Raw genomic sequence first — 21,791 nt, 5'->3', positions numbered from 1 at the left:
GGCATGAGCGGGGGGTGGGTGGGAGGTCTAGGGGCATGAGTGGGGGGTGGGTGGGATGGCTAGGGGCATGAGCGGAGGGTGGGTGGGAGGGCCAGAGACACATGGGGCATGAGTAGGGGGTAAGGGGAGAGACACACGGGGCATGAGCAGGGGGTGGGGGGAGGGAGAGACACACACGGGGCATGAGCGGGGGGTGTGTGGGAGGGCTAGAGACACACGGGGCATGAGCGGGGGTGGGAGGGCTAGAGACACACGGGGCATGAGCGGGGGGTGGGTGGGAGGGGAGAGACACACGGGGCATGAGCGGGGGGTGGGTGGGAGGTCTAGGGGCATGAGTGGGGGGTGGGTGGGAGGGCTAGGGGCATGAGTGGGGGGTGGGTGGGTTTTAGGGCTAGGGGCATGAGCGGGGGGTAGGTGGGAGGGCTAGAGACACATGGGGCATGAGTAGGGGGTAAGGGGAGAGACACACGGGGCATGAGCAGGGGGTGGGGGGAGGGAGAGACACACACGGGGCATGAGCGGGGGGTGTGTGGGAGGGCTAGAGACACACGGGGCATGAGCGGGGGGTGGGAGGGCTAGAGACACATGGGGCATGAGCGGGGGGTGGGTGGGAGGGGAGAGACACACAGGGCATGAGCGGGGGGTGGGTGAGAGGGCTAGAGACACATGTGGCATGAGTAGGGGGTAAGGGGATAGACACACAGGGCATGAGCAGGGGGTGGTGAGAGGGAGAGACACACACGGGGCATGAGCGGGAGGTGGGAGGGCTAGAGACACACGGGGCATGAGTGGGAGTGGGGGGAGGGAGAGAGACACACGGGGCATGAGCGGGGCTGGGGGGAGGGAGAGAGACACACGGGGCATGAATAGGGGGTGAGGGGAGAGAGAGACACACGGGGCATGAGCGGGGGGTGGGTGGGAGGGCTAGAGACACACGGGGCATGAGCGGGGGGTGAGAGGGCTAGAGACACACGGGGCATGAGCGGGGGGTGGATGGGAGGGGAGAGACACACGGGGCATGAGCGGGGGGTGGGTGGGAGGGATAGAGACACACGGGGCATGAGCGGGGGGTGGGTTGGAGGGCTAGGGGCATGAGCGGGGGGTGGGTGGGAGGGCTAGAGACACATGGGGCATGAATAGGGGGTAAGGGGAGAGACACACGGGGCATGAGCAGGGGGTGGGGGGAGGGATAGAGACACACGGGGCATGAGCGGGGGTGGGGGGGAGTGAGAGACACACACAGGGCATGAGCGGGGGGTGGGCGGGAGGTATAGAGACACCAAAAATCCGTCCAGCGGTATATATATATATATATTAAATGGCCACGGTAGTGGCCATGTAGTTATGGTTAAGTTGCTGTTTCCATAGGAAGAGCACTTTTGGTGGCTTATAACCTCGCTCTCCCTGGACGGATCCTCACCAAACTTTGCAAAAAAAGTATTTGGGTCACTCTGAATTTTTTTTGCAAAGTTTGGTGAGGATTCGTCCAGGGGGGGCAAAGTTATAGGGGGGGTCCCAAAACTTTTTTTTTCCTATAGACTGAATTTTGCTCGTGCCTACAGCCCAAACCGCTGGACGGATTTCCACCAAATTTGGACCAGGAGCAGCGGCTTGGTCCCGAAAGCGTGCTTTTGCAAATTTGGTGAAAATCCGTCCAGTAGTTTTTTTTAAAAGGACCAAAAAGTAGGTAAAAAAAAATTAGTGATATCTGTGTTCGGTTCGCGGACACACTTCCCTGTTCGCTCCGCGGACAGTGTCCTGATTGGCCCATCGTCTTGCGTGATGTTCGCAGACATGCAACGTGTTCGCTGATTGGATGGCGTGGAGCGTGAAGCGTGTCAGATTTTTCGGTAGCGCCCGCCATCTTGGATTCACGGACGTCCGCGGACAGGGCGGTGAAACTTTGTTCAAAATGTGTATTTAGTAGAGTGTGTTGGTGTGTAGGAGTGTTTGGGGAGGGTGGGAGTGTATGAGATAGGATGAAAGTTGTGTTTTTTATGTGTTAGACGTTCTTTTTGTGTTCGATTTGTTTGCGGACCTCACGGGTGTTCTGAAATGTTCTAAATAAACTGACTGGGGGGTGTTCTAAGGACTCAATATGTGTCCGTTTTGTTCGCAAGCAAAGTGAAACTGTTCTAAGAACACTCGCGGTGTCCGGGGAGTGTTCGTAGGGGGTGTCCTGAGGACGCTGTCCGTATTGTTCTCTGTCAAGTTGAATGTGTTCTAAGAACACCCGCGGTGTCCTGAAATGTTCGCAAATAAACAAAATGGGGGTGTTCTGAAGACGTTTTTGAGAACACTCCCGGTGTCCTGAAATGTTCGTAGGGGGTGTCCTGAGGACGCTGCCCATATTGTTCTCTGTCAAGTTGAATGTGTTCTAAGAACACCCGCGGTGTCCTGAAATGTTCGCAAATAAACAAGATGGTGGTGTTTTGAAGACGCTTCTAAGAACACTCGCGGTGTCCGGGGAGTGTTCGTAGGGGGTGTCCTGGGGACGCTGTCCGTATTGTTCTCTGTCAAGTTGAATGTGTCCTAAGAACACTCGCAGTGTCCTGAAATGTTCGCAAATAAACAAGATGGTGGTGTTCTGAAGAAGCTTCTAAGAACACTCCCGGTGTCCTGGAATGTTCGTAGGGGGTGTCCTGAGGACGCTGTCCGTATTGTTCTCTGTCAAGTTGAATGTGTCCTAAGAACACTCGCGGTGTCCTGAAATGTTCGCAAATAAACAAGATGGTGGTGTTCTGAAGACGCTTCTAAGAACACTCGCGGTGTCCGGGGAGTGTTCGTAGGGGGTGTCCTGAGGACACTGTCCGTATTGTTCTCTGTCAAGTTGAATGTGTTCTAAGAACACCCGCGGTGTCCTGAAATGTTCGCAAATAAACAAAATGGGGGTGTTCTGAAGACGTTTTTGAGAACACTCCCGGTGTCCTGGAATGTTTGTAGGGGGTGTCCTTAGGACGCTGTCCGTATTGTTCGTTGTTAAGTTGAAAGTGTTCTAAGAACTATCGCGTTGTTCTGAAATGTTCGTAGGGGGTGTCCTGAAGACGGTGTCCGTATTGTTCGCTGGCAAGTTCAAAGTGTTCTAAGAACACTCACATTGTTCGCGGACATTAAAAGTTTCCCATAGATCATAGTTGAAATGTTTGACTCTATGGATGTGATATGCTGCGGTGGTTGTTGCCAGGGCATAGAGTCTTGGGTGCATGGCCATTTGGCCATGCACCCAAGACTCTATGCCCTGGCAACAACCACCGCAGCATATCACATTCATATTTGCTTATAACTTTGGGTGAAAAACAAATGTATAAGAAACAAAGGTATTAGATACTATGGATGTGATATGCTGCTATGGTTGTCCTTATTTTTGTATACTTACTGTTTGGTCTAGTAATGGGAATCCATGTTTTTCTTCTTCATTTCTGTGATAAAAGAAAATAGCATGTTAGTATTAGTATTTTGTAATGACTTATTACATTGTATAAGCAATATACGTTTATTTTTTTTCGACCCTCATATTTAGTAGAGTACAAATCAGAGTACTGTGCAATTTGCTCAGTTTCTGTATTTGTTGCTAAAATCATTGGGTCTGTGGGAGAAAAAAAAATCCATGTTGGATTAAAAAAAAACCCTTTTTCTGTTATGCTACAGTTTATTTGTTTGTTTGTTTTCAGTGTTCACTTGTTGTTTCTGGCTAATGCTTTATACTTTGCTTTGTTGTATTTTTATTGGAGCAGTAACAGATTCTTCATTTGTTTTGATATTATAAAATTTTGGAGCAGTTAGATACCAATTGGCGTATTCTAACTGTCTATTTTTTTAATATATTTTAGTGGTTTTGATTTATCTATTTGGATATTGTTAAATTTTGGGACAGTTAGATACCAATTGGCGTATTCTAACTGTGTATTTTTTGGCCTAATTTAGTGGTATTCATTTATCTGATTAGTTGTTGTAGAATCTTTGAGCAGTTAGATAGCTTTTGGAGTATTCTAACAGTTTATACTTTTTTTAACACAAATTTACTTAAAGGTTTAAATACAGTTTATTCATCAAATTTTGGTTTTAAGAACATCAAATAAGCGTTTGTAAGATTTGCTGGTAATCTCTGCTTTAGAGTAATGGTACTATCATTACATTCAAACCATCCACATTTCTTTTTTATATATGCCGTGTAGTGCCCTGAATTGGTTGTGGCTCCTGCATGGTAGATTATACCTATTGTTGTGAAGGTTTTCTTACCAAGTGATATTTGACTATGTGTGAATCCAGTCAGCTTGCAGTTGTTTTTGGTACCATCTGCATTGTAACGTAGAAGCATTAGTATTACGTATTTACTATGTGTTTGTATTACTAACGTGGAGCGATTATCTGAATTGCAGGTAGAGCATAATCTACCATGGTTTGCATTTTGTACAAGTTGCTGAAATGGAATGGATTCACAATTTGGTATTGATATATATATGAAGCGTTCATTGGGAATTTCTTCTTGTGTCACATTGTTGCACAGAGTGCATGTATGTTTCCACATGTATGAAATCTGGAAGATTTCCTTTATAGGTATGTTTTTTTTTTCCAGTACTTGTAGTAAGTACATTACAAATTCTTGTGGATCTTCCTGTGAGTTTATAGTGAATTTCACCATTCCAGCACAGTAGTCCAATTCTTGTCTTATTCCATAAACACTATACGTGTTGTCAGGATTGTTTTTTGCGTTTCTATGAAGTACTAACATTTGCATACACAATGGGTCTCTAAAGTGTAAGTAAATGTTGTCAACAATTGGTGGTAATTGAAATAGAATATTCATTGCTACATTTGCATAGCAACTTACACCAACTATATTTGAGAATTTAAATGGTCCAGGTAGTTCTGTATCTAACTGCTTTTTTTGGAGTTTGTCTTCCTTCTTTAAAGGAGTACCTGGTTTACTTTCTCTAATTGATTCTTTTTTGTTTGTGGTACTTGATGAAGTATTAGTTTCTTTTACTCTCTTTGGAGGATTTGCAGTGACGTCCTGTTGCATTTCTGTTTGATTTAGTTTTCTTTTACAACGTTTTAGTTTTTGTGGAACAGAATATGTGTTTAGATGGGGAGTGTATAGTGAGCGAAGTCTATTATATTCTAAAATGCAAGGAATATCAGCGTTTACTTTACTTGCATCAAAGTTGATTAGAAATAGACCGTCAAGTGTACGTAAGCGTGATAGTGCTACGTAGCTCATGCCTTCTTTAAAGACTGTGTTACCAATATCTATCATTGCTTTGTCTAGGGTAAAACCTTGTAATTTATTCATCGTGACTGCGTATGCAAGAGTTAGAGAAAATTGTTCTCTGCGTACATACATATCTTTGAAGAGAAGGAATCTAGCTGTTCAGCGTCCTATCCGTTTTACTTCTGAAAGTTTGTCAAAGAGTATATTGACAAACTGAATTTTGTTGTCACGTGGGTATGTTTGAAAGCCAACAATTGTACCCAGTGCTCCATTAACTAGTCCTTGGTCCACGTCAAGGTTACGTTTAAGCATTACTCTGCAATTTAAGGATAATATTAACATCTTTTCTAAGCCTGCTGTGTTTGAGATTGATTTTTCTAAATTATTTAGTCTTGTTGTGGCTTGGTCACACATGGGTAGTGTCATACCATGTACATCTAGTTTGTCTGTGGCGCTAATTTCATTATTGGTTGCATTTCTTTACTTAACATTATTTCATTGAATTTGAGACAGCTTGCAAGATTTGGCATTAAGGCCATACAATTGACATTTTTGTGGGCTAATTGTTCCATAACATCTGTAGCACATGCATTATCGCCATAAAGTGCATTAATGTGCCGGGTTTTCAATGTTGCTTCTGCTTCTTTAGAAAGTATACCAATTCTCAATTTTTTTAAAATGTTGGCATAAGTTAGATCTGCAGATTGGCGCATGTTTTCTGTTAATTCTCTGTATTGGAAATGTTGCCAAAGGTTGACATTTCCAATGCTGCCAACAGTTTTATGGCAGAGTTTGTGCCCTAATGTTTTAAAAATAGGTTCACCTTTTACTGGTGTTAATTGAAGCAGATCTCCAAAAACAATAATGTGTTTTCCTGCAAAGAGCTCTTCATAGTCTGTTTTGAGTACTTCTTGTAATCTGAGGCGAATCAAAGCTAACATCAGGTTGGAGACCATGCTCACTTCATCTATTAGTAGCATTTTCATTTGTTTCAATCCTCTGCGTAATTCCATTGCAGCTTCTGCAGAAAGTTTGCAATAGTCTAATTTGTTCTGGTGTTCTACTGGTAATAGTAGTAATCGGTGTAATGAACACCACCTATGTTGTAGGCAGCTAAACCTGTGGGGGCAGTGACAACAGCTGACAGTTTGTTGTTTGTCAATTGTTGAAGGAACTTACTAATGATTTTGATTAGGAATGTTTTGCCAGAACCAGCTTCACCACTGATGTACAGTAGTATAGGTTTATAATTATGGCAGGAACATTCTTTATTTTCATGTTTTACACCATGTGCAATTTGTTTTGTTACTTCTTGAAAAATGCTACTTTGCTCATTGTTTAGTTTTGATTGTAGTATAGTTAAGTCTTCCTTATCTTCATACTGACACATGGTGTTTTCTACTTCTATCATAGCTAATTCTGCCTCATTTGTTATTAGTGGTTCTCCCAGTGGTTCTTGGCTTCCTGTTACAGAAGGTTGACTACTGTCAGGAGTATCCTTATCTAGTTGGGCTTGGAGTTCTTCTTCATGTTTCTGTTCATTGTGCAACATTGTTTTGTACTGTGTAAAGTTTACATCAGTTATAGTGCTTTCATTTGCTTTGAAAGCATCCTCATATGAGTCATAGTTATCTAGTAATTGTTCTTCTTTTCTCCATGGTTTGAATAGTTGTAGCAGGGACATGTAATATACTTCTTTATGTTGAGGAGTCTTCAATGACAATTTGATATGATTAATTAAATTTGGTTTAGTGAGTTTAACTAAGCTGCCTTCACAGTCTGTCACTCTATATTTACCTTTTTTTTCATCAGGTTTCATATTATTTTTGTATGTGTAGTTTTGGGCTATTTGGTATAGACACATGTTTTCCAAAGTATTACTTCTGTTTGGGTAGTATGTGTCCAATAAATTGTTTTTTAAAATGTCTTGGCTGTTGGGATCATGTTTGGCTATTGTTTCTATATCTTCATACGATTTTAGAACTCTTTTTCTAGATTTAGCTGGACCAAGACTTAGCCATACTATATTTTCGGATTTACCATACAATGAAGTACCAGTTAAACGATCAGCTGCTTCATAAGATCCACATTCTCTATGGGTGAGCATTTTTATGCCCAAGCTGTATAATTTCTGAGATACTGTTTTATCTGATGACAGGTCATTCCAGAGGTCTTTGAGCTCTGTCTTTTCTGCTTTAGTTAAGTATGCTGTGACATATTGTGCAACTGCAGTAGAATTGTCTGCAATGTACTGCACATCTATGTTTGCATTCCATAAGTGGGCAAAGATTGCATTATAATCATTGATATATTTTTCTTCTTCTTTTCTTTTTATGTAATATGTATTTTTAGGTGACTTACCTTTAACACTATGTCTAACTGAAGACATGAGGTTGTTTACTTGACCTGTATTTGTAACTGGTCTAGGGAAACCAAATCGGCATTTGGTGTAGTATTTGCCTTTGTTTTTGTATTTGCGACGACAATATTTTCCACATTTGCGTCTTTGAAATTGTAAAATTTGTGCATGAAGATCACTATTTGTGGCTTCTGATGGAATTTCACAAGTGACATATTTTTCAATAAACTGTAAAACAGTGGCATCACTGTCTTGACCAAATCTAGGAGCATCTTTAATCCATAAAAGCATGTGGATATGTGGTGCTCCTCTGGCTTGGTATTCTTTTCTCCAAAAGAAGTGTTGCACTTCTCCAAGGGGAGGAACAGTTTTATTACAAATAAAATGTAGCATTGCAATGAAGCGATGGTGAAAATATCTTGAAACATTAACAGGATCCAAAGAACAAAGTTCTCCAGGTGTTAGAATATCTATGTTTGTTTTGTTTTTATTTGATATGCGTAGGAAATCATGTAAATCTTCCCATGCATATTCTGCACAACTTAATGTAACAAACCAAGTGGGTGGGCCAAGGTTTCTGATCATACAACGTACATCTCCATGACGTTGAAACCAGTACTCTTTATTACCACGCATATTTGCTAATAGATTTGTAATATTTGATTGTAAAACCTCATCCTTTTGTTGCACTTTCTCTAATAATTGTGTAGCTGTCATATTTTGAAAGTGTGATTCTGATTTTAATATGTGTGCAACTCCGTAACATAAAGTTGCTAGTTCACTTTCAAAGAGTAGGTGGCATATGTATTCCACATTTTGTCTAAATCTGGGATCTTCAGAATACATCCGTAATGAGCGGTATTCTGAAGCTGATATTTGAATAGGTCTATCATCATACCTTCCTCCTTTGCCAGTAGGAAAGAGTAGAGGAAAAGCACGTGCTTCTATACTTTTTTCCCATATACTGATTGGCGATCCTTTTGTTTGACGCATTTGGTAAGTTTCCAGTACATCTTGTACGGTGTCATTACAGTGCAAAGGATGAATTGTATAATGGTCTAAAGTATTTGATATTGTAGCAGGATCTAGTAGCTCAAATTGACCAGCTTCTTGTGTTTCTTGAATTATTTCAGTTGTATCTTTCAAGTTTTCTTCAATATTAATTTCTTTGTAATATTCATTATTCTCTTTAAGATATTGGAAGGCTTGTCTAACTTTATATAAATCTACCAGCTGTTGCCATATTTTTTTGTCTTTTGTTGGTACTGCTTTTACTAATATAATTAAAGATTGCTGCATTGGACGTTGCACTCCTAGAGTATGCACATTTTCTTTTAGATTTAATGGTAAATAAACTACTTTTCCACGAATGCCTTTTACCAATTCAGAGGGAGGTAATTTTGCTGTTTTTGGTTGAAGGCGTATTATTGCTTGAAATGGGTGTACTGTTTGAATTATGATGCTCTCAAATAAATTAAGTTGTTGTAGAGGTTTTGGTACTGGGTATAATTCCAAATTATTTGTGATAGAACGTGAAGGAGTTTGGTTGTTGTCAAGTTTTGTAGTGCAATAACTGCAAAGTATTAAGGGCTCAGCTTTTTCATATTTGTTTTCTGCTACAAGGTAGAGAGCTAATTCAAACCATTTAGAATCTTCATTGTCTTCTATTTTGTATGATAGGTCCACAGTTTTTGTGTTACTTTTATAAAAAATTCTACAGCAACATACACATACATGGTTTGGTACTTCAGCTGATGTGCTTTTAAATTTTAGTATTTCTTTTTTGTATGTGTTTAGCAAAAGGTTGCCATGTGTAGAATTGTTGCTTAATTGGTTTAAAGCTATTTCATTCTGTAAATGGCTTTCACTTCCAAAATATTTTTTCTGGATATAGTGAATTTCTTCTAGTAGGTCTTTTGCTGTACCATGTAGAAGGATGTTATTTAACTTTGCTAGTGCTAAAGCAGGACTTTTAGCATAGTACAGTTTATAGACTAGATTTCTTATAGTTGAATGATGTGTTGATATCCTTTTGATATCATGGAAAGTGGTTTTACAAATAGGTCCTGTAATGCAGGCCAATGAATGTCCTTGTAGTCCTGTGTACTTGCGCACTGGACAGGTATCTATATTTTGCAGTAATTTAATTTTGATTTTGTCTTTGCTTTTTACATATTTATTGAGGAATTGGCGTAAAGATTTGAAACATTGTTTGGGAATGTTACACATTGACGTGCATGGCCATTTGTACACTAGACGTTGTGATTCAGTTGAATGGAGGGGTAATTCTAAGTTTTCAGGGCATATTTTTGTAAGAAGTACTTCTCGTTCCATTATGGTATTATTCACTTTTTCATAACCTCGACCACTGCTATGTATGGCAATTGTATTCGTTTGCTTTTGTTTGTACGATTCTTCATTAAAATATGGTTCTGTGCTCGTAGTGTGATTCCATTCACCTCCGCTGATACTTAAGAAGTTCTTTCTGTTGATATTTCGCTTATTGAGAAGTCTTTTTTGTAATTTAGTTATTAGTTTTGTTAGTGGTTTCATTTTGTTTAACAGTAAAATAAATAAATTTCTTTTGAGAAGAATTGCACTGTCCATCAATGCTTCTAAGATTAATTTCCTACGATAGGTTTTAAGCTTTGAACCTGATTTCTCTCCTGTTTTTATAAGATTTTGAAGGACTTTGTGACGGTATATTTTGGCTAAAATACTTTTCTTGGTATGCTTACTTTGCACTATATTAAAATTTGAAGAAGTAGTTTTATCTGTACTGATAGCTGATTTTCTGTTAATTGTTTTTTGGTTTGTTTTACATTTTGATAGAGGAAGCAAAGTTGTTGTACTTGAAACTTCTTGTGTTTCACTAAATGATTGTATTAGCTGTTTTGTTTCAACTTTTTTTTTACAAATTCTGCTAGAGATGGATGCTTATGTTGGACACCTTTATTTTCATTTGCTCTACTTTTGCGTTGCTTTCTACGGACTTGACTTTTGGTAGGCATTCTTTAGGGTCTGTTGAAAAAAATAAAGAAGATATGGGTTGGGGTGTTCTGGAATGTATGTGTGCTTTGTGCATGAGTGTTTGAGTAAGATGATGAAGATGTATGTAATGGTGTGTGATTGTGCATTGGGAACTAAAACTAGTAGGGATAGGTATTCTTGAATTTATGTGTTATTAAACTGGGGTTCAGATGACAAAAAAAAAGTAAGCTAGTGGTGTGGAAAAGTACAAATAGTAAATCTAATGTATACAATTAAAACAGTTGTTTGTTCTATAATATGAAAATTGTAGTGGTTCAGTTGGGTAATTTGTGTGTCCAAAAATAGAAATTTGTGGGCCATTCTGGCTGTAAATCGCTGTTTAAGACATGGAAATTTTTGGACAAAATGGTACAAAATCTCTATTTTTAGAAACCGAAATAGCTCGTATTAACGTTATAGTATATTTGATTAATAATACAAATACTATGGTGATATTTTACTTACTTTTTTAAAAAATTAACAGGTAACTTCTTAGTTTTTCTTTCTTCTTCGAATTCGGCTGCTTCTTTTCAGGAAACTGGTCTTCACTGCAATTGTAAAAGCTTCAAATTAGTAACTTTGTTTGTATATAGCACTGTTTTCAATTTAGATATTGATTTTTTTAATTGAAATCCTCAGTGCCTTCTTTAAAACGATTAAACTAATTTATTTACATAAGATACATTACATCAGTTCAGTACATATGATATGTTCTTAATGAACAAATTGTATTGAATGACTAACTAGCAAAAAAAAATATCTTTACTATGTCTTGTGAAATTTATAATATATTAGTGAATACCACTATTTCTGTAAGTAAACTGTTCTAGGTAATAGCGCCTCAATGTCATGTCTAATTTAAAGTAATTAAGTAAATAAATAAATAAAAACAAAAGATATGAAATTGTATAAGTATTTTTATAAAAGTTTAAACATAGATTGTGTTTGCATGCAATTTTGTTTGAATATATGTAGTCTATATATTTCATTTAAAAAATGTTAGTTTAACATGATTTGAGTGTGTGTGTATAAAGAAAGTAAATAGTATAAAGGTTTATAAGTGATAGTTGATTTTAGGAAATTGAAAAAAGTACAGTAAATTCATTTTACAGATTTTACAAGGTAAACGTCTGTTTGAAAATGTGTTCATCTACTATACAGAAAATATGCATACCTGAAGTTTGTGTTCATGCATATGGATATGCATGGAGCTGCAAGTAGAAATCTTGAAGACTTGTACAGTATTTCTGGTAGATGCTGCTTGCCAATGATATTACACTTGTACTCAGAGAGATTCAGAGTACATTTGCAGTGCTGATCTATGATGATGCAGTTAGATGTAGAGGTCTTGAATGTGATCGGTGCATGGTCATGTGATTTTTGAGGTACATCCAATGAGGGAATGGCAGAGAGAGTGTAGTGGAAATGGTAGAAGGGCTGTTCATGTTACTATATGTCCGCGGACATGGCGGTAGTTCGCGGACATCAGGAGTTACATCCGGGGATTTTTGGGTTCAGAAGTCATGCAAATGAGAATAAGTACTGAAAGGGATTGGTCAGGAAAGTTTGGAGGGTGTGTTGTGCCAGGAGAGATTTTCTCAGATACTCTTTTTGCTGAGAGAACAAAAGATAGCTATGGCTGTGTGTTTCAGAAAACAGATTGTTTGGATTTTAGGAGATTCGTGGATACATTGGTTGAAGGTGCATGCAGAAAGCTGTGGAGTAGCTGTAGATCTTGAATTCCCACATGTGGAAGTACACTGGCATGGAGTATGTGGAATGAAGGGGTTGGACTTGCTACCTCTCTGTGCTACTTTGGAGACAGAGCAACATCCAGACATAATTGTAATTCATTGTGGAGGGAACAGTTTAGGACATGTGACTGGAATTTTTTTGCAATTTGCTATGAAAGAAGGACTTAGGAAGGTTATGGACATGTTTCCTTATTCTCAAGTGATATTTTCACGGATTGCGCAGAGACAAATGTGGCTTCGTTCTTCTTCATTTGGTCCACAAATGGAAAAAGCAAGGCGCAATGTTAATAAGGCTGTTTGTGCCTTTCTAAGAGATTTTGGCATGTCTTCTTTTCACAATGAAAATATTATGTTTTGTAGTACATACCCTTTTCGCAGAGATGGAGTCCATCTTACTTATGCTGGCAATCAGATTTTTCTGAGAAATGTACAAAATGCATTGCGACCTTTTTTGGAATTACAACAACGATTTTGAAGTAGATGTTAAGCATTTACAATTTTTGACTTACAAACACCACCCAAAGGCTCTTTTCAGAGCCACCACTTCTTTCCAGAGAAAATTACAATGTTTGTGATGGAGTAGCAACCCAATTTTTTTAATGTTCGCGAACTGTCCGCGGACATCTAAAAAATACAAAGAGCCCTGCTTCATTTATTTTCACTTCTATTTTTTAACTGGGAAAGGCGGCTCTGAAAAGAGCCTTATTTTTTTTGATTTTTGTAATTTTATTTTTTTTTGGTTTTTCAGACACGACACACTAGGAGAGGAGGGTAAAGGAGGGTAAAGGGGGGGACACCAACCACAGGGATAAGAAAGGGCGAGCTGAGAGAGGAAGATGTAGAGTGGGTTTTATTTGGGTAGTGAGCAGGTCTTCTCGTGCTCTGAGACGATAGTCTCAAAAGCACTCCGAAGTCGCTCCCCCCAGCAGAGTACTGTGTCACAGTACATACATACAACTGTGACCCTCGAAAGGTAAGGGTCATCAGCATTCTGTATGGCCTGTGAGGCAGCTTGAGGAAGACGCTGTCCCACAGAGGTGGTCCTTGTGGTGACAGGATCAGAAACAGAGGATGAAGTAGAGGAAATCAACCTGCTACGTTCTTCGCAAGGTACAACCCTACGAATAGCCCCAGAGTGAAATGACCTCAGGTGTCGCTTCATAGTAGTGGTCCCAAAGCTGTACTTACCGTGCTTCCCGCGACTGAGTATCATTTTGCACTCATTGCAGGTAACACGGTTTGCACGAGCCTTAGGAACATTACCATGAATGGTAAATAACCGCCACACCCAAGACTCACGCCTAGTGCGGGTAGTAGGGTTTTCCTCTACCTCATTCTCATCATCCTCTTCTTCCTCCTCCGGATCCTCACTCCTGTTCTCCTCTTCAGGCCCTTGGGGAGGTGGTGGCGGTGGACGGGGTCGGGGTGGCGCTGAAGCAGGTGCAGCACCAAGTGGCAGTTCAGCAGCCAAGGATGCCATCTCGATGATGGTGTAGTCTGCAGGTGGCAGCAAAAATCACTGTGTTCTGAAGAATAGCCAGAAACACAATGGGAATAAGCTCTTGGGCGTGGTCTTTTATAGGGGTGCTTGTGCGCGGTTCGCGGACTTGCGCACTGTCCGCGGACAGATCGAACACAAAAAAGGATCGGAAAGTTTCAAAAGGTATATAGAAACTCAAGATTGCTATGTGAGACTTGTGCCATGGTGAGATTTTATTGAAAAATATTATGGATTAACTGAAAATGTACTTTTAAATTGTTCGGGGACACGAACAGTGTCCGCATTTCAGGACACACGATGAGCGTGGGCGCGGTCATATGATCCGTTTGCGAACTAGTCTGCGAAGGAAGCGCCTGTCCGCAGGACACCAAGTGCACAGAGATTGGTTAGCGCATGCGCATTGATGTCCTACGGACACTGTTCGGGTTTTGAAGTAATTAAAAGTGCGTCACACGTGAAACAAACATTTCAGGACACCAATAGCGTTCTTAGAACAGTTTGAACTTGCTAGCGAACAGTACCGGACAGGTATAGACAGGTATGTTCTTTAGGACACTTTAATTTTTGTTTGTTTATGAACAATTCAGGACACCGCGTGTGTTCTTAGTACAGTTTCATGTTGCTAGCGAACACTACGAACAGTTGTACTGTTGTTCAGGACACATCATTTTCGTTTATTTACGAACATTTCAGGACACCAATTGTGTTCTTAGGACAGTTTTAAGTTGATAGCAAACATTACGGACAGATATAGTATTCTTTAGAACACTTTAATTTTTGTTTCTTTACGAACATTTCAGGACACCACGTATGTTCTTAGAACAGTTTCAACTTGCTAGCGAACAGTACGAACAGGTGTGGTGTTCTTCAGGACACCTCCATTTTCGTTTATGTACGAACATTTCAGAACACTCGCACTATCCGCGGACACTTTTATTGTTTTAAAAAAAATAAAACGGAAACTATTCATAATACAATATAAAAATTAATCTTTATTTAACATATATTAATAATTTATGACAGAGAAGGTGAGGCAGAAACAGAAACAAAAACAGGAGAATTTGGGGTTTCAACATGATTGGTATTAGGTGAAGAAGGGATGGAAGTCTCATCAAAACGTTTTGTATTATGGAGAGGGTTTGGGGATAATTGACTGGGATATGGTGAGGAGGGACAAGTACATGTGGGGCAATGGTACGAGGTTTTTGGTTTGAAATGATTTTCTACAAAAGTTTTTAAATTATTAAAATTAGCCAACAATACATCCATTTTGTCTTCTATATTGTGAAGACTGTTATCCATAACAGGGTTTTCTGAAGTTTTTTCTATTTTGGTATGCTCTGTACAAAAAAATAATATATATGTTAAATGTATATAAAAAAAATAATAAATAAATGGTTTATATTATAAAGTGTTTACCATTAGTTTCACTATCTTGTGACATTTCTTCATGTGGGAAATTCTCCTCTAGCCATTCAAGAGTACTAGACATTTCTGTGAGAGAAAAAAAAAAGATAATATATTTTTTAATCTAATACAGAAAGTTAAGAAATATATGAGTAAAATGAAGTACACTTACTATTTCTGGTAAGATAAGTCCTATGTATTCAGTGGGTCTTGTCTTGTTCTCAGTTCTGTTGTGTCTGTGAGGTAATTATGTTGGAAGCCAATTTATCTTCTTGTGGTATATTCCATTTCAGAACATATTGTATTTAAATGAATGGTTAGTGTGTTACATATATGGGTTACATTTCTTATGTATTACTATATATAATGTGTTTGTGTGATGCTTTTTGAATTTGTTAAATGTTCCTATATTATGATATAACAATCAAACATACCCCACCACCCCCCCCCCACAGTTTTTAGGTAGTGGTACTGTTCTCCGAACATGTCCGCGAACATTAAATAAGTTCGCGGACATCAAGTTCATAAGAAGAGATCTAGTCAGTTCCATATGACATGTATATAAAGTCCAAGTCATTATTGTTAAGTTGTGCTACTAAAAAACTATGAAATTCAGTGAAAAAACTTTGTTAAAGGGACGTTATGGTTAAGTTGTGCTACTAAAAACCTATGAAATTCAGTGAAAAAAACTTTGTTAAAGGGACGTTATGGTTAAGTTGCGCTACTAAAAACCTATGAAATTCAGTGAAAAAACTTTGTTAAAGGGACGTTATGGTTCCAAGTAAAACCGAAAAACCCTTGAAATTCGCCAGTTATGGTAAGCTAAGCAACCATAACTCGCGCCACCACCGTGCACTGCTAAGACTAACACCCAGGACATCAAAGATGACATCATCGACGTGTTCGCTGATTGGACGGCGTGGAGCGTGAAGCGCATCAGATATTCGGTAGCGCCCGCCATCTTGGATTCGCGGACGTCCGCGGACAGCGCAGTGAAATTTTGTTCAAAATTTGTATTTAGTAGAGTGTGTTGGTGTGTAGGAGTGTTTGGGGAGGGTGGGAGTGTATGAGATAGGATGAAAGTTGTGTTTTATTATGTGTTAGATGTTCTTTTTGTGTTTGATTTGTCTGCGGACATCACGGGTGTTCTGAAATGTTCTAAATAAACTGAATGGGGGGTGTTCTGAGGACTCAATATGTGTCCGTTTTGTTCGCAAGCAAGCTGAAACTGTTCTAAGAACACTCAGTGTCCTGAAATGTTCGCAAATAAACAAAATGGGGGTGTCCCGAGGACGCTGTCCGTATTGTTCTCTGTCAAGTTCAATGTGTTCTAAGAACACTCGCGGTGTCCTGAAATGTTCGCTAATACACATAATAGGGGTGTTCTGAAGACGTCGAACACTCGCTGTGTCCTGAAATGTTCGAAAATATGAATGCGGGGTTGTGGCTGGCAAATTGAATGTGTTCTAAGAACACTCACGGTGTCCTGAAATGGTCAAAAATAAACAAAATGGGGGTGTCCTGAGGACACTGTCCGTATTGTTCTCTGTCAAGTTGAATGTGTTCTAAAAACACTTGCGGTGTCCTGAAATGTTCGCAAATAAACAAGATGGTGGTGTTCTGAAGACGCTTCTAAGAACACTCGCGGTGTCCTGAAATGTTCGCAAATAAACAAAATGGGGGTGTTCTGAAGACGTTTCTAAGAACACTTGCGGTGTCCGGGGAATGTTCGTAGGGGGTGTCCTGAGGACGCTGTCCGTATTGTTCTCTGTCAAGTTGAATGTGTTCTAAGAACACTCGCAGTGCCCTGAAATGTTTGCAAATAAACAAAATGGGGGTGTTCTGAAGACGTTTCTAAGAACACTTGCGGTGTCCGGGGAATGTTCGTAGGGGGTGTCCTGAGGACGCTGTCCGTATTTTTCTCTGTCAAGTTGAATGCGTTCTAAGAACACTGCCGGTGTCCTGAAATGTTCGCAAATATGAATGGGTGGTTGTGGCTGGCAAGTTGAATGTGTTCTAAGAACACTCGCGGTGTATTGAAATGTTCGCAAATAAACAAAATGGGGGTGTCCTGAGGACGCTGTCCGTATTGTTCTCTGTCAAGTTGAATGTGTTTTAAGAACTCTCGCGTTGTTCTGAAATGTTCGTAGGGGGTGTCCTGAAGATGCTGTTCGTATTGTTCAATGGCAAGTTGAATGTGTTCTTAGAACACTCGCGGTGTCCTGAAATGTTCGCAAATAAACGAAATGGGGGTGTTCTGACGACACTGTGCGTATTGTTCGTTGTCAAGTTGAAAGTGTTCTAAGAACTATCGCGTTGTTCTGAAATGTTCGTAGGGGGTGTCCTGAAAACGCTGTCCATATTGTTCGCTGGCAAGTTGAAAGTGTTCTAAGAACAATCATAATGTCCATGGACATTAATAGTTTCCATAGACCATAGTTGAAATGTGTGACTCTATGGATGTGATATGCTGCGGTGGTTGTGGCCAGGGCATGGAGTCTTGGGTGCATGGCCATTTGGCCATGCACCCAAGACTCCATGCCCTGGCCACAACCACCGCAGCATATCACATTCATATTTGCTTATAACTTTGGGTGAAAAACAAATGTATAAGGAACAAAGGTATTAGATACTATGGATGTGATATGCTGCGATGGTTCTCATTATTGTATACTTACTGTTTGGTCTAGTAACCAGAGTACATGTATTTCTTGTTAATTTCTCAGATAAAAGAAAATAGCATGTTAGTATTAGTATTTTGTAATGACTTATTACATTGTATAATCAACATCCTTTTTTTTTTGGACCCTCATATTTAGTAGATTACAAATCAGAGTACTGTGCAATTTGCTCAGTTTCTGTATTTGTTGCTAAAATCATTGGGTCTGTGGGAGAAAAAAAAATCCATGTTGGATTTAAAAAAAAACCTTTTTCTGTTATGCTACAGTTTATTTGTTTGTTTGTTTTCAGTGTTCACTTGTTGTTTCTGGCTAATGCTTTATACTTTGGCTTGTTGCATTTTTTGGAGCAGTAACATATTATTTATTTGTTTGGATATTATAAAATTTTGGTGCAGTTAGATACCAATTGGCATATTCTAACTGTCTATTTTTTTGGTATATTTTAGTGGTATTGATTTATCTATTTGGATATTGTTAAATTTTGGGATAGTTAGATACCAATTGGCGTATTCTAACGGTGTATTATTTGTCTAATTTAGTGGTATTGATTTATCTGATTAGTTGTTGTAGAATCTTTGAGCAGTTAGATAGCTTTTGGAGTATTCTAACAGTTTATATTTTTTTAACACAAGTTTACTGTGTTAATTTTGGTTTTGAGAACATTAAATAAGCGTTTGTAAGATTTGCTGGTAATCTCTGCTTTAGAGTAATGGTACTATCATTACATTCCACCCATCCACATTTCTTTTTTATATATGCAGTGTAGTGCCCTGAATTGGTTGTGGCTCCTGTGTGGTAGATTAAACCTATTGTTGTGAAGGTTTTCTTACCAAGTGATATTTGACCATGTGTGAATCCAGTCAGCTTGCAGTTGTTTTTGGTACCATCTGCATTGTAACGTAGAAGCATTAGTAATATGTATTTACTATGTGTTTGTATTACTAACGTGGAGCGATTATCTGAATTGCAGGTAGAGCATAATCTACCATGGTTTGCATTTTGTACAAGTCGCTGAAATGGAATGGATTCACAATTTGGTATTGATATATATATGAAGCGTTCATTGGGGATTTCTTCTTGTGTCACATTATTGCAGAGAGTGCATGTATGTTTCCACATGTATGAAATCTGAAAGATTTCATTTATAGGTATGTTTTTGTTTTCCAGTACTTGTAGTAAGTACATTAGACATTCTTGTGGATCTTCCTGCGAGTTTATAGTGAATTTCACCATTCCAGCACAGTAGTCCAATTTTTGTCTTATTCCATAAACACTATGTGTTTATGTGGGGGGTGTATAGTGAGCAAAGTCTATTGTATTCTAAAATGTATGGAATATCAGCGTTTATTTTACTTGCATCAAAGTTGATTAGAAATAGACCGTCAAGTGTACGTAAGCGTGATAGTGCTACGTAGCTCATGCCTTCTTTAAAGACTGTTACCAATATCTATCATTGCTTTATCTAGGGTAAGACCTTGTGATTTATGAATCGTGACTGCGTATGCAAGAGTTAGAGAAAATTGTTCTCTGCGTACATACATATCTTTGAAGAGAAGGAATCTAGCTGTTGAGCGTCCTATCCTTTTTACTTCTGAAAGTTTGTCAAAGAATATATTGACAAACTGAATTTTGTTGTCGCGTGGGTATGTTTGAAAGCCAAAAACTGTACCCAGTGCTCCATTAACTAGTCCTTGGTCCACGTCAAGGTTACGTTTAAGCATTACTCTGCAATTTAAGGATAATTTTAATATCTTTTCTAAGCCTGCTGTGTTTGAGATTGGTTTTTCCAAACTATTTAGTCTTGTTGTGGCTTGGTCACACATGGGTAGTGTCATACCATGTACATCTAGTCTGTCTGTGGCGCTAATTTCCATGGTTGGTTGCATTTCTTTACAAATCGTGATTTCATTGAATTTGAAACAGCTTGCAAGAGTTGACATTAAGGCCATACAATTGACATTTTTGTGGGCTAATTGTTCCATAACATCTGTAGCACATGCATTATCGCCATAAAGTGCATTAATGTGCCGGGTTTTCAATATTGCTTCTGCTTCTTTAGAAAGTATACCAACTCTGATACTTTTTAAAATGTTGGCATAAGTGAGATCTGCAGATTGCCGCATGTTTTCTGTTAATTCTCTGTATTGGAAATGTTGCCAAAGGTTGACATTTCCAATGCTGCCAACAGTTTTACGGCAGAGTTTGTGTCCTAATGTTTTAAAAATAGGCTCACCTTTTACTGGTGTTAATTGAAGCAGATCTCCAAAAACAATAATGTGTTTTCTTGCAAAGAGCTCTTCATAGTCTGTTTTGAGAACTTCTTGTAATCTGAGGTGAATCAAAGCTAACATCAGGTTGGAGACCATGCTCACTTCATCTATTAGTAGCATTTTCATTTATTTCAATACTCTGCGTAGTTCCATTGCAGCTTCTGCAGAAAGTTTGTAATAGTCTAATTTGTTCTGGTGTCCTACTGGTAATAGTAATAATCGGTGTAATGTAACACCACCTATGTTGTAGGCAGCTAAACCTGTGGGGGCAGTGACAACAGCTGACAGTTAGTTGTTTGTCAATTGTTGAAGGAACTTACTAATGATTTTGATTAGGAATGTTTTGCCAGAACCAGCTTCACCACTGACGTACAGTAGTATAGGTTTATAATTATGGCAGGAACATTCTTTATTTTCATGTTTTACACCATGTGCAATTTGTTTTGTTACTTCTTGAAAAATGCTACGTTGGTCATTGTTTAGTTTTGATTGTAGTATAGTTATGTCTTCTTTATATTCATACTGACACATGGTGTTTTCTACTTCTATCATAGCTAATTCTGCCTCATTTATTATTAGTGGTTCTCCCAGTGGTTCTTGGCTTCCTGTTACAGAAGGTTGACTACTCTCAGGAGTGTCCTTATCTAGTTGGGCTTCAGGTTCTTCTTCGTGTTGCTGTTCATTGTGCAACATTGTTTTGTACTGTGTAAAGTTTACATCAGTTATAGTGCTTTCATTTGCTTTGAAAGCATCCTCATATGAGTCATAGTTATCTAGTATTTGTTCTTCTTTTCTCCATGGTTTGAAGAGTTGTAGCAGGGACATGTAATATACTTCTTTATGTTGAGGAGTCTTTAATGACAATTTGATATGATTAATTAAATTTGGTTTAGTGAGTTTAACTAAGCTGCCTTCACAGTTTGTCACTCTATATTTACCTTTTTTTTCATCAGGTTTCATGTTATTTTTGTATGTGTAGTTTTGGGCTATGTGGTATAGACACATGTTTTCCAAAGTATTACTTCTGTTTGGGTAGTATGTGTCCAGTAAATTGTTTTTTAAAATGTCTTGGCTGTTGGGATCACGGTTGGCTATTGTTTCTATATCTTCATATGATTTTAGAACTCTTTTTCTAGATTTAGCTGGACCAAGACTTAGCCATACTATATTTTCAGATTTACCATACAATGCAGTACCAGTTAAACGATCAGCTGCTTCATATGATCCACATTCTCTATGGGTGAGCATTTTTATGCCCAAACTGTATAATTTCTGAGACACTGTTTTATCTGATGACAGGTCATTCCAGAGGTCTTGGAGCTCTGTCTTTTCTGCTTTAGTTAAGTATGCTGTGACATATCGTGCAACTCTATGTTTGCAATCCATAAGTGGGCAATGATTGCATTATAATCATTGATATATTTTTCTTCTTCTTTTCTTTTTATGTAATATGTATTTTTAGGTGACTTACCTTTAACACTATGTCTAACTGAAGACATGAGGTTGTTCACATGACCTGTATTTGTAACTGGTCTAGGGAAACCAAATCGGCATTTGGTGTAGTATTTCCCTTTGTT

This window comes from Ambystoma mexicanum, chromosome 2q, assembly GCF_040938575.1.
Source record: "Ambystoma mexicanum isolate Mex_15411 chromosome 2q, UKY_AmexF1_1, whole genome shotgun sequence".
NCBI classification, from domain to species: Eukaryota; Metazoa; Chordata; class Amphibia; order Caudata; family Ambystomatidae; genus Ambystoma; species Ambystoma mexicanum.
Note: the sequence above shows the minus strand (reverse complement) of the source record.